This window comes from Sorex araneus, chromosome 10 (genome assembly GCF_027595985.1).
Source record: "Sorex araneus isolate mSorAra2 chromosome 10, mSorAra2.pri, whole genome shotgun sequence".
NCBI lineage: Eukaryota > Metazoa > Chordata > Mammalia > Eulipotyphla > Soricidae > Sorex > Sorex araneus.
In genome coordinates this window covers 31,832,610-31,846,930 of record NC_073311.1, presented here as the reverse complement: position 1 = coordinate 31,846,930, position 14,321 = coordinate 31,832,610, and the positions used below count along the sequence as shown (strand labels likewise).

Genomic DNA, 14,321 nt, shown 5'->3' with positions numbered 1-14,321 from the left:
TATTCTTACTTGATTCTTTCTATCTTGCCTGGTAGCTTAATAATGTCCTAGGGAAGAAAGTAAGGAAAAATGTTTTTCCGTCATAAATCCCTGTTGAAATCCGCAGATGCATGCTAGCATCTGTTCATTTATTTAATTAACACATTTGATGTGCCTATAGGCATTTAATTAGCTTGCCCTATTATTCAGCATATTGAGGTGAGAAGATGTTGGTTAGTAACACTTTGATGCATTCTAACTAACTGTATCCATTTGCTAGAGCTAATGCAACAAAATACCATAGATTACATGGTGTGAACCACAGAATTAATTTTCTCAAATCTCTAGGTAGCTTGAAATCCAGGATCAAGATACAGGCAGGGAAATTATCTAGAAGGTCTCTTTCTTTGGTTTGAAGATTGCCACCTCTTGCTTCCTCTTCATATAGTCATCCCTCTGCATATGTGAGTGCCTATTATTTCATCACTGTGTCAAAATTTTCTATTCTTATAAGTTTGTCAGTTGAATTAGATTAAGACCCACCCAAAAAGTCACATACAATTTTGTCAACACATGAAGTCACATAGTGAGATGCTGGAGATTAGTGAGTGACTCAACATACTCATTTTAGGTGAACATAATTTATCCTGTAACAATGCTATGTTGGCACAATATTAAGTATCTATTGGGTTTTGGAGGCTTGAAGAAGCAGTTATGGAAGACCAACGCAGTGGCCTATCTGAGTGAGTTATGAGAGAATAGAAGTAAATGAAGGTAGATGAGGTGGGATGAGAGACAATTGTTGTAAGAAAATGATGAAGAAGGCAAGCTCAGTCTTAATAACTATGCTGATCATTAAAAGAACACAAAATCATCCACTGTAGATATGTTTCCAGTGAGTATTATATAAACTGGAGCATTTCCCAAGTAAAATGGATTTCCACAAGGGCTGGAGAGATAATGCAGTGGATTGGGTGGTTACCGTGCATGCAGCTAACCCAGGTTTGATCCCTGGCACCCTGGTATTCCATATGGTTCTCTAATCTCCGCCAGGAGTGACCCCTGAGCACATGCAGGTGTAGCCAAAAATCCGAAAGAAATAAATGAGTTTACCAGAAAGCTAATGAAGTTTAACTTCAGCAACTTTCTAGGTTCTTTTCATGAACGTTGATCTAAGTCATAGTTATAGTTATAGTTTTGTATTCTTTTCCTTGGAAAAGATCTGGAAATCAAAAAAAGAAAAACCAAAAACTACAACCGTCCATATTGCTGGCATTTTCAAAGGAAGAAGTTTGGAACACAAGTGGACTAACTACTTAGAACCTGAACAAATATTAACTTTGTATTATATGAAATGGAATGCTTATGGTGCAATAGAAATTACTACGACCTTAATTTTTGTAAATTTTTATTCTTAAAGGATTTTCAGACCACAGGTGCTTATAAATGTCCTATTAATATATTAGTGTCTCAATGTATTTATCTCCGATTCTCTCTGTATATCTATATATGTGTCTGTCTCTGTTTCTCTCTCTTTCATTATCTTAAACACACACACTCATACACACACAAACACACACATATTATATGCCCATTTATTTGCTTTAGAGGGGGGAGGTCATATCCAGCAATGTTCAGGGATTACTCCTGGCGGCGCTCAGGGGACCATATGAGATGCTGGGAATCAAACCCAGGTCGGCCGCGTGCAAAGCAAACGCCCTACCCACTGTGCTATTGCTCCAGCTACATGCCCATTTATTTGTATGACAGCTACCAGAACCAAGCAACAAAACTAAAATTTATTTTAAAAGTCAGTTGTGTACATTTAATAACCTGGAAGGAAATTTCACATTTCAAAGTCTTCTCCCTTGAAAACCCTTAACCTCTCTTTTCTTGCTTAAGGAATTATTCTTCCCTTATTTCCTCCAAGGTAGTCAGAATTAACCATTTCCACTAAATTCCTTAGTTTGCATTTATTCAAGCAGAGCCTGAGTGAAATTTTCTCATTTTAACATTAGTCTCAAACTGATTGTTTTACTTTCTCTGGAATTAAAAGTAAATAGTTTAAATGTTGTAAAACGTTATTGCAGACTGAACCTTTTCAAAGGCATACATGCTGAGAGTGAATTTCAAACAACTCCCTTTAAGATTTTCTACATTTCATTTTAGGGCTTTGCACATATGTCTTCCTGGGACTAGCCCTGCCACTGAAAACAAAAACACATCTCTTGGTTGGAAAGCAAAAGGAGGAAGTGAGATGAGATTGGTGAATTGGTGAAGCAAATAGTTCAATTTGCCTAACAAAGCAAAATTCCCGAATTGAGTTACTCTTAAAGCACTGTAATCAACCATGTTTCTTAAAATGCCTGGGTTATATCGAGCCCCACTCACACCATGGTAATTATCAGCTGCCACCCACCACACAGAAGTACTGCATTCCCTGCTTCTTCTTCTTTTTTTTTTTCCAAAATGTCAGCTTGTAATCTGAAGGAAAATTGCAAACCCTCCTTTTTTAGGAATGTTTAAAATAAACCCACAAAGCAAATCCTGTTACAATTACTGTCCTGCTTGAAGGGAGAAATATCCCAGGTGGTGTTTTAACTCTGCAGCATCTATTTCTAAAATTTAGCCACAATGAAAGGAGCAATAGTGTCTTATGTAATAACAACTCAATGCCAGTTTCAGAAAAGACCAAAACTTCTTTGAGAAGCAGGAAGATTTTCATCTAAATCAATGTAAGCATCCCTTTGTAATACTACCTGCTCATCACCTCTAGCACTACCTTCCTCACTAAAATAACACTGCCTTAAAAATCGGTATTGATGATCATTCACATGCTGCTAGTAACATATGGCTGTTTACTCTCTAATAGGAATATAAAGCCCATATCAAGTAGAATATTGTTATTCTAGAACATATGCTAATGGCAATGGTTTCAACTAAATTGATCACATAAATTGCCTTGACATGTTCTCGTTTACCATACACTTTAGAGCACTTTTTTTGCTTTTGTTTATGGGCCACACCTGGATATGCTCAGGGCTTACTCTTGGCTCTAACTCAATATAGTTCTCAGGGACCCATAATGGGGTGCTGGGGATTGAACCTGGATTAGCCATCTGAAATGCAATTGCCCTGCCCACTGCTCTATCTCTCTAGCCCCAGAGCTTTTACATCATTAGCTTCTAAAATTGAAAAATAACTTATCAAGTCAAACCATGTAGAACTGAACTCTACCGAGAAACACTTTTTAGCATAACAAATAGACAAGAATTTAAGGCATTGAGCTTCTCAAAGACATTGTACCCTGTTATATCTTCAAATCACTGTATCATTGTGTCACTGTCATCCCATTGTTCATCCATTTATTGAGCGGACATCAGTAACGTCTCTATTCCTCCCAGCCCTGAGATTTTAGCAGCCTCTCCTTACTCGTCTTTCTCAACAATTGGAGGCTCTTTCAGGGTCAGGGGAATGGGACCTATCATTACTGGTTTTGGCATATCAAATACAACATGGGTAGCTGGCCAGGCTCTGCCCGTGTGGGCGGGACACTCTCAGTAGCTTGCCAGACTCTCAGAGAGGTATGTATGTATGTGTATGTGTGAGTATATATACTCACACATACACATATATATCTATGTGTATATATATACATATACATATATTACTCTATGATTTGTTGCCTACTATCTGAACTCCATCAATTATGGTGTGGTAATTATGGAAAACGAGTAGGAAACGTCTTATAATGTGTCCAGAAAGTGGCCTGGAGTGTGGCAGCAGTTGAATAGTGGAGGTCGGCTGCCAGAGCTGGGTCCCTTAGGCCAGGGAGGGTTCTCACCCACCCCACTCTGGGCTCCCCGAGTGAAAACAGCATGGTGCAGAGTCTGGTGGCATGGCTATGTGGGCCTCATTTTATACTCCTGTCTGAGAGGAGCAGCCATTGAGGTCTGGAGGGTGGCTGATGAGGAGATTATCTGGTGCCAGCAGGGAGTGGCAGGGTGTGGCTTATGGGTGTGATCCCTTGGTCACCGGAGGTTGGGATAGCAGGCAGAGGATCTTTGCTTCCTGGTCCCATTGAATCCCTTTGAGTCCAGAGTCCAAGGTCACAAAGTTCTGCATTATCTGGGTTCTGTGGGACTTCACTCAGGCGTGAGGCTAGGCCCGAGCATCCAGAATGCGGCCTGGAGCATGGCAGCGGTTGGAAAGTGGAGGTCAGCTGCAGGGGCTGGGTCCCTTGGGGCAGGGAAGGTTCTCACTCACCCCTCTCTGGGGAGCCCTGAGTGAAAACAGCCTGCACCAAGTCCCATGTCTTCAAATAATGGAAGAAGATCATTGAGGAATTTATTCACTTCCTTAATATAGCGTAAATGAGATCCCTGGGAGTAAACTGAAGATTTAGAGCCACAAGATCTAAGTGTAGTTCTGACTCTGTTCTGTGTAATTGGTGGAATGCTGAGCCCATGTCTAGCCCATTTCCAGAAAAGAAGTTCCCAATGGTCTCTTCCATCTCCAACAACCTGCAACAAGTTTCATAAAAGATAAAAAACAAAACGAAACTAGGTCACCACATGAATTCAATATAATTCAGGACACAACATCCAATAATAGCTTCCTTCTATCCCTTATAAAACATACCTGATCCCTACTTGTCCCATTTATACCTTCAAAGAAGGGAACGTGTGGGAATGGCAGAGCTGGGTTTGTATCCTATCTAAAATTCCCTACAGGCTGTGTGATTCTGGGCAATGTTGTTAATTTGAACTTCTCTTCTGAAGTTCCAGTTTCTTCATTTATTGAAATTAGGATAACATTTCCCACCTTATACATAAGGAAAGAGTGATTATAGATATTTCTAATTTAGGGAACACATTGTACCTTCACCCCAATTGCATTCAACCACCAACACATAGATGATAAATAGATGTAGGTACACTTACACACATGTATTCACTAAATTAGCATATTCACTTCATTAGATAAATCGATATAGGTATAGACAAATGCACACATATATCCACTTAATTAGCACACTCTAGAAGTCTTGAAAATCATGACTTCCAACTCCATCTGGATACTGGAGTTAGAAATTATCATGTCATTAGATCAAAATTGGAAATGATGGTAGTTATAGATCCACTCATAATGTTATGACAAGAATGATGCTCTAAAGTTCCAATGTACCACTAAAATATTTATTACTTTATTTACTTGCATGCTATTTACTTTTATTGCATGAAAATTTTTTATTGCATGGCAAATGTGTATTGGCAGGTAAAAAGAACATCACTAGACGTGCAATATGCCAATCTGCAATCAACTTCAATAGCTTAGAAGTGGAAGTAAGAAATTTTCTACAAGAAATCAGTTATATTAGATTTGCTACAAATTGGATGCATGGACTCCAATCTAATTTCATTAATTTTACTTTAAAGATTATAAAATCTAGCCAAATATAAAACTAAGGCCTGAAAAATGCCTCATGCATATCTCAAACTTAAATCTCCTAGGGTCTCCTAGGAGTTGAGAAAAGTGTTTCTTTACCTTGTTGCTCCTTCAGCCTAATTATTTTATTACCTTGCTCTTTGATTTTGCCATGCTAATTTTCTTCATAGAAATGTATCCTCACTGCCTTTAGTTTCTGAGAATTACTCCTTGGAGTATAATAACTCGGCCATCCCCACACAAATTTTCTAAAATTATCCTTGGATGGTCATCAGTAATTGCCTGTGGTCAAATCATACAGCATCTATTCAACTGCCATTCACTTCGAGATTTCCCAGAAGTTTACATCTGCTCTCTTCTGTAATTCCTGCCTTAATTCTCTATACATTTATGACTCTCTATTTCTGGATTCCCTTTTCTTTCTTAGAACTTTCTTCCTTGCAACCCCAAACCTAGGGGATTCTTAACTTTTTCTCATATCTTTATTCTTTTGACTTAAAATGCAATTTCATGTATCTCAGTAACTTTAACTCCTATGCATTTTATTCTCAAATACTAATCTCCAACCCTAGCTGCCTTTGAAATTGAGAATTTCATCATCACAACCTTATGAATATAAACAGAATTTTTTGTTCCTCTGGGGAACATGTGTCTCATGTTGCATCTCAAGTTCATTATCACCACAATCTTAGGGGCTCATTTGCTGACTCTGTCCACATTCAAATTACTAGAGGCCAAATTTACCTCTATTCATTTCTATTATGTTTTTACCTTTTTCCATTAAAGAGGTCCTAATTTAGAACATGTAATATGGATCTCAGAGGATACAGATTTCCCCCAAATTGAATTTACTATCTATTCCAAATTCTCTGAGAAACTAGTCCTAGATTAAGCCAAAAACCATATCTCTGACCATCTTCAGTTATTTGTTCAAATACTGATTGCCATACTATTTCTTTTTTTTTTAATTTTTATTTTATTGAATGACCATGAAAAAAGTTATAAAGTTTTCAGGTTTAAGTCTCAGTCATATAATGATCAAACCCCCATTCCTTCACCAGTGCACATGTTCCACCACCAAGAACCCCAAATATACCCCCCTCCCACACCCACTCCCCCACCTAAGCGGCTAATGATCTTCACTTCATTATCTTTATACTTTGAATACATTCAATATTTCAGAGAACTCACTATTATTATTTGGAATTTTCCCCCAACAATCAAACCTGCTGAAAAGGCATCATTTGATAATTTGTTTTCCATTGCTGAGAATGAAGATTATATGAGCTTGTTGGGGCCATGCGGTTTTGGATTTCTGATATTTTTAGCTTAGTTCACAGTCTAGATGCATTTCTATAAGAAGCCGCTGGATGCCAAAATGGGTTAGTAGACCTCCCAGATCATAGTCTTTAAGGAGCAGAGGGGGCCATTTCATGCCCAGCTGCTCCGGATCTCATCTGGGCAGAGAGGGTGCCGGTAACACCCCCATCCCATGATCTGCGAGCCACGTCACTGCAAACTCATACCTCTGGATTGTGAGTTCTAGAAGATCACAATGCTATTTCTTTTTTTTTAATTTATTTATTTTTAATTAGTGAATCACCGTGAGGGTACAGTTACAGCAGTTACAGATTTATACAATTTTGTGCTCATGTTTCCCTCATACAAAGTTTGAGAACCCATCCGTTCACCAGTGCCCATTCTCAATCCACCAGTAAACCCAGCATCCCTCCTACCCTCCCTAATCCCATCTCCCCTCCCCACGCCCCACCCTGCCACTGTGGCAGGGTATTCCCTTTTGTTCTCTCTCTCTAATTAGGTGTTGTGGTTTGCAATAAAGGTGTTGAGCGGTCACTGTGTTCAGTCTCTAGTCTGCATTTGGCCCACATCACCCTTCCCCTGCATGGCCTCCGACCACATTATACTTGATGATCCCTTCTCTGCATTGCCCTCTCTCCAGAATGTGAGGCCAGCCTCCGAGCCATGGAGTCAACCTCCTGGTACTTATTTCTACTATTCTTGGGCGTTAGTCTTATAGTCTATTATTCTATATTCCACAGATCAGTGCAATCTTTCTATGTCTGTCTCTCTCTTTCTGACTCATTTCTCTTAGCATGATACTTTCCATGCCGATCCACTTATGTGCAAATTTCATGACCTCCTTTTTTCTAACAGCTGCATAGTATTCCATTGTGTAGATGTACCAAAGTTTCTTCAACCAGTCATCTGTTCTACGGCACTCAGTTTTTTTCCAGATTCTGGCTATTGTAAACAGTGCTGCAATGAACATATAAGTCACAATGCTATTTCTTTAACAACTAGATTATCCTAACCTTTAGAATAGCTGATTTTTACTAATCATTTATTCAGTAGGACCTGAGAAAATATATATAAAAAAGTGTTTCTGATCTCATATTATATGACATTTTTATGTGTTTTGTGAGATTATGTTGACTAATATGTACCTCCTCAATCAAATCATAAACCCTATGATGTCAACTAGACAAAAGCACTAAAATACTATTAATTGAGCCAAACAGCAAAATAATGAATTGATTAACTTTCTGTGATTATCAGAGGGTAAAGTACTTTTTTCAACTTCTGAACTACAGATCCCTTTTCTTTCTCTTTGAAATCACAGATTTCAAGGGAGTAAGTACTACCTGTTTTATTTAACATGTTGTATATTGTAGTATAATTATTTACATCTGTGTTAAGTTCGGTGAATGATGACAAATCAAGTCTAGCTAGATGACTTAAATTCTTACCAAGGACCTGTACTAGAATATTTTAGAATCAGGCAAATAAAAATAAATTTGAGAAAATTAGACTTTAGACATATAGGTATTATATATTAACACTGTAAGTATGTGCGTATTTCCTCTATAAACCAAATATTAAGAGTAAATCTCTTATTTATAATTTTCCTAAATAAATTTAAATAGCCTGAAGTAGTAAGCTTCACTTTGAGTCCAAACACATGAGAGGTCATGAACACTCAGTTCCTTAATTGTCTAGGTTTTACTGATCTTCCTATGGGCTAGATTCCCATCTCCTGTTACCTCTCACGTATCTCTCTTAAACCCCAGACCCTTTCTTTAATCAAAATTGAATAATAAATATGATTCCTCCAAGAATTTCCACAATAGATTATTCAATCAACTTTTTTTTTCTTATTCAGCACTTATTCAGTAGGATAAAATAGATCCCAAATGAGTCAGACATGGATCTTGGCTTCAAAGGATTTATGGATTTCTCCATAAGATATAAAGTATGCCTTTAAGGAACTGATTCCTAGGAGAAAGATAGGAGGTATAGAGACCTAAGCTGTACAATAATCCAAGAAGGGAATAGATACATTTCAGTCCAGAGGATTGTAATGGACTTTGTGGGGACTTTTTTAAAAAATATGGTTTGTGAATGATAAGTAGGATCTAGATGTTTTAAGGCAGAAAAGGTTCTATTCAAAAGGAATATAATTAGCAAAGATGCTAATTTGAGCTTGAAAAAAACTTGAGAAATTATGTATATACATATATATAATATATTTATATTTGGAACATTATAAACATTAGGTGACTGAATCTAATTGCAATGATTAATTGTATTACTTCTACATTCCATTTTAAAATATGCAAACATGATGATTCTAATCTTACATGGAAAAAAAGAATAATTATGCATATAAAGTTCTATTTGTTTGCTGAGCTATTAAAGTGGTTACATGATATTTTTACTCTGATAATACACTTTCCAAACATTAGTCACTGACCATTGTTTCTGTGTTCAGAAGTCGACCCTTTCTGTTACACAATAAGGCCCAGGAATTTGGAAATGTCAAGTAGTATTGAGCAACAGTAGGACATATGTTTTTTGCATAAATATTTAAATCTTACACTCAAATTCTTAAGTCTGGGTGCCATAAAAAACTAAAATTATTTCAATCTTTCTGGGTCAATCCCATCTTGTATTTGAAGTAATCTGAAAAAAACTGACTTTAGGGCTAAACATCTCTGAGTTAATATTTTGTTTTGTTTTCCCAATTGGGTAAGTTGTTATTTTAGTTGATTTAAGTTTAAGTTTCTTTACCCCCTGGATATGAATCAGGCTTGTGGCAGTTTGCATTCCAGTGTTGCCTGATCGTGGCTGTACAACTGTTATCTCATCTAAATCCCACAGCTGTGTTACTGCCTAATGACCACCATCCCTACAAGACAGCTGTTGCTGGTAATTGGCAGGAATAAAACAGATGAGGATTAAGAAGCTAGCCCTGATGATGTGCTCTACAAAGAAAGAATCCATTTTTATTTCTCTCCAAATTAAGTTAGAACGGACAGAAGTACAAGCACTCCATGAGAAGTACAGAGAGTCCTAGTTGGTCTCCTCACAATTTTACAACTGACAAGCTGACAAGGCCGAGCTGTCTCTTGGCCAGTCTAAATGAGAGTCCCACACACAAAAGCATGGCAAAGCTTGGTTTGGGGGAGTTTATTTTTATGGGGGGGAGAGGGTAGTGGTTTCAACCACACCCCACTGTGCTCAGAGATTACACCTAGCTTCCAGGCAGTGTTTAGAGGACTACATGTGGTGCCAAGGGCAGAACCCAGGTCAGGACATGTGGGATAAACATCTTATCCAGTGTACTATCTCTCTGGCCCTGAAAAGCAAACTGAAGTCTCTATCTAGTTTGTGGAGTGAAGTTTAAGATAATTCTGTCATGAATCACAGTAAAGCATCTTACAGTACACTATTTCCATCTCACCTTTCATAACAGACATTACAGCAGCTATGCCAGTATCTGGTGATTTGCTACTTAAACTGTGGTACATGGACCAGTAGCACTGGCTTCAATTATCTGGGATTTTGTTAAACATTTACACTCTCAGTCCTCACTTCAAATAAATATATATATATGTATATGTATATGTATATATGTGTGTATATATATATATTCATAAGTTTCCTGGGTGATTTATATGTAAATAATTCTTTGTCTTTAAAAATTGATTTGGGGAGTTGGAGTAATAGTACAATAGGTAGAGCACTTGCCTTGAATGCGACCAACCCTGTGCTCGCTTCGGCAGCACGTATACCAAAATTGGAACAATACAGAGAAGATTAGCATGACCCCTGCGCAAGGATGAACACTACCAACCCAGGTTCAATCCCCTGGCATCCCATATGATCCCATAAGCACTGCCAGGAGTAATTTCTGGGTGCAAAGCCAAGAGTAACCCCTAAGCATTGCTGGGTTACTCTTGCAGTGTAACCTGCCAAAAACAACAACAACCAAAAACAACAACAGCCTGTTTTCAGTAAAGGTTCTTAGGATTTCTACATAAGAATCATAAAAAGAAACTACTTACTACTAATGCGCAGATTCTTGAGTACAACTTCAAGAGTTTCCGAGTCAGGAAGTTACATATTTAGATACACCTGTCATTTGACAAACAGAACTGCAGATGATCTGAGAACCATACTTTGATGTTAGTTCATATAAGCTAAAATCTCTTTATCTCTTCGGTTTCATTGTTTCTCAATCTCCTTCCATTCCTATTATTTTTCCTCTTCATACTTTAATAGAAGACAATCTAGCATACCACAGCTTTTGTATGTGCATATTTGCCATATATCTTCTCATTAACTGCCTTTTGTCTTTTTTTTGTCATCGGTCTTGTGACATTGCTTAAGATTTATCAAATGAATGCAAGTCAAAGAAAAAAAAACTATAAACTTTTTTTTATTTATTTTTTTTATTTTTTTTTAATTTATTTATTTTTAATTAGAGAATCACCGTGAGGGTACAGTTACAGATTTATACACTTTTGTGCTTATACTTCCCTCATACAAAGTTCGGGAACCCATCCCTTCACCAGTGCCCATTCTCCACCACCCGTAAACCCAGTGTCCCTCCCACCCTCCCCAATCCCATCTCCCCCCCACCCCACCCTGCCACTGTGGCAAGGCATTCCCTTCTGTTTTCTCTCTCTAATTAGCTGTTGTGGTTTGCAATAAAGGTGTTGAGTGGCCGCTATGCTCAGTCTCTAGCCCTCATTCAGCCCGCAACTCCCTTCCCCCACATGGCCTTCGACTACAATGTAGTTGGTGATCACTTCTCTGAGTTGACCTTTCCCCGGAACGTGAGGCCAGCCTCGAAGCCATGGAGTCAACCTCCTGGTACTTATTTCTACAGTTCTTGGGTGTTAGTCTCCCACTCTGTTATTCTATATACCATAGATGAGTGCAATCTTTCTATGTCTGTCTCTCTCTTTCTGACTCATTTCACTCAGCATGAAACTTTTCATGCCCATCCACTTAACTACAAAATTCTTGACCTCCTTTTTTCTAACAGCTGCATAGTATTCCATTGTATAGATGTACCAAAGTTTCCTCAACCAGTCATCTGTTCTGGGGCATTCGGGTTTTTTCCAGATTCTGGCTATTGTAAACAGTGCTGCGATGAACATACATGTGCAGATGTTGTTTCGATTGTACTTTTTTGCCTCTCTGGGATATATTCCCAGCAGTGGTATTGCTGGGTCAAATGGGAATAAACTTTTTTTTTTTAAATCACAAATACTTTATTTGTTCTGCTTTCCTTTCTCCCATGACTACTGAATTAGGGAAAAGGTTTAAGGGTCAATTCCCAGTTAAATTTCCAGAAAAGACATGAGCGGGAGAGAGAGAGAGAGAGAGAGAGAGAGAGAGAGAGAGAGAGAGAGAGAGAGAGAGAGAGAGAGAGAGAGAAGCAGTGATAAATACACTTCAGGCAATGAAATGCATTGATAGATACAGAGAGATAATGTGGTTTCAGATAAATATCATCAATGGTAAAAAACAGTTTGTCTAACCCTTAAAAATTATCTGGCTCTGTATTTAACCTCTGGTGATGTCAGTTTCTTTTCTATAAAGTGTAACAAGCCTCTCAATATTATCTACCCTATCTCGCAATGTCTACAGGTTCCACTGAACCTTGACAAAATCAGCCCTCAAATAAGATCTTAATTATATAAATATTTTCTAAATAAATTTGGTTAATGATCTAAAAATAAATAAGGTAAAGTTCTACTTTCAATGAGAGCACTGTCTAATGATGGATACAAAGATACAGGCAGCTGTACCAAGGAGTATTGTTCCAAAAGTATAAGTAAACTACTAAAGAAACCAAGAAGCAAAACAATTTTTTTATTTGTTTTTATTAAGCACTGTGAATTACAAACTTAAAAAGTTATTCATGATTCATCTTTAGGTATACAATGTCCTAACACCAATCTCTTCACTAGTTTCCTCTACCCTTCACCAATGGCCATAGTGTCTCTCCCTGTAACACCATCCTGGCTCTATGACATGCATTGTTTACTTTAAACTTTTTCCCTCTAGGCACTGTGGTTTGCAATATATTACTGATAGGGCATCATGCAGATTACTTTATCTCCTTAACAAATATTTTTAAAGAGGGCAGGGATACCCAACATAAATTCACAAGTTTTTGGGGGGTGTCATGCTAATATTATCTATGCTATTTACTTTATTTTACTTTTTTTGGCTTTTGAGGTCACACCTGGCAATGCTCAGGGGTTACTCCTGGCTCTGCACTCAAAAATTACTCCTGTCAGTGCTCAGCGGACCTTATGGGATGCCGGGGATTAAACCCAGGTTGTCTGCATGCAAGTCAGATGCCATACCTGCTCCAACCACTGGAATGAGAAAGTAGGCAGAGCTTTCCTTTAATTTTCTACATTATTTCTGCATTGTTTGACATTTTATAATTAGTATAGTTTTTTTTTAAGTTGATCTGATCAAGCTCCCGGAAGAGAGTGATGCAGAGAGTCTCTTGCCCACTAGCCTGGCTGTCTTCCCTGGGGCCCCTTGGAGGAGATGGGCCCCAGCTTCCCTCCCCATGCCAAGCAGAGCTCCCACAGCCAAAGACCTCCAGAACCTAGCTACAGCCATGCTCAAGGCCACTCTCCACATGTTCGGACAAGCCTCATGCATGAAGGTACAGGCAGAGAAACCCAGGTGTGTGGGACTCGGGGCTGAGACCTCCAAGCATGCTCGGATCTGGACTGGGCCTCTTCCGCCCAGATTTCTCATTTTCCAGTAGCTAGGTGATCACACCCCGGGACTTCCCCCTGCGCCGTGTAATCCCACCAACAGCCAACATCGAGAGACTTAAAACCAAGCTCCCAGAAGCACGAGGCAGCTTAGTGGCCACAGGACATCTTATAGCCTACTTACTTCTCCCTCTGGGAGAACCTGCCAAGCTACAGAGAGTTTCCTGCCCACATGGAAGAGCCTTGCAAACTCCCCATGGTGTATTCATGTGCCAAAACCAGTAACAATGCTGGATCTCATTCCCCTGACCCTGAAAGACCCTCCAATGCAGCATTGTTGGGAAGGATGAGTAAAGAGAGTCTTCTAAAATCTCAGGGCTAGGACAAATGGAGACTTTACAGAGCCTGCTTGAGAAATTCAATCATCAACGATGATCAATTATTTATTTTAATATGAAAATAAATTCTTCTCAATAATAAAAATATAGATGATGTCACTGTCACTGTCATCCATTGAACAATGGGATTCAGTAAATCATTATGTCGATTTACTCGAGCGGGCACCAGTAACATCTCTATTACACTCAGCCCTGAGATTTTAGCAGCCTCTCCTTACTCGTCTTTCCCAACGATTGGAGGCTCTTTCAGGGCCAAGAGAATGAGAGCTATCGTTACTGTTTTTGGCATATCGAATACGCTATGGGTAGCTTTCCTGGCTCTGCCATGTAGGGGGGATACTCTCGGTAGCTTGCTGGGCTCTCTGAGAGGGATGTATATATCTTTTACTGTATTTAGGATATGAAAACACCATGGGATGCTTGCAAGGCTTTCCCGTGTGGG

The 14,321-nt window shown here is 38.6% G+C and overlaps 1 non-coding gene across 1 annotated transcript; it reads left to right on the top strand.

The window, feature by feature from the left end:
- The first annotated feature begins 10,495 nt into the window (after positions 1-10,495).
- LOC129399187 (U6 spliceosomal RNA) lies at positions 10,496-10,603 on the top strand. The gene has a single exon (XR_008626974.1). It is a non-coding gene; the product is annotated as a U6 spliceosomal RNA (small nuclear RNA).
- Positions 10,604-14,321: the final 3,718 nt, after the last annotated feature.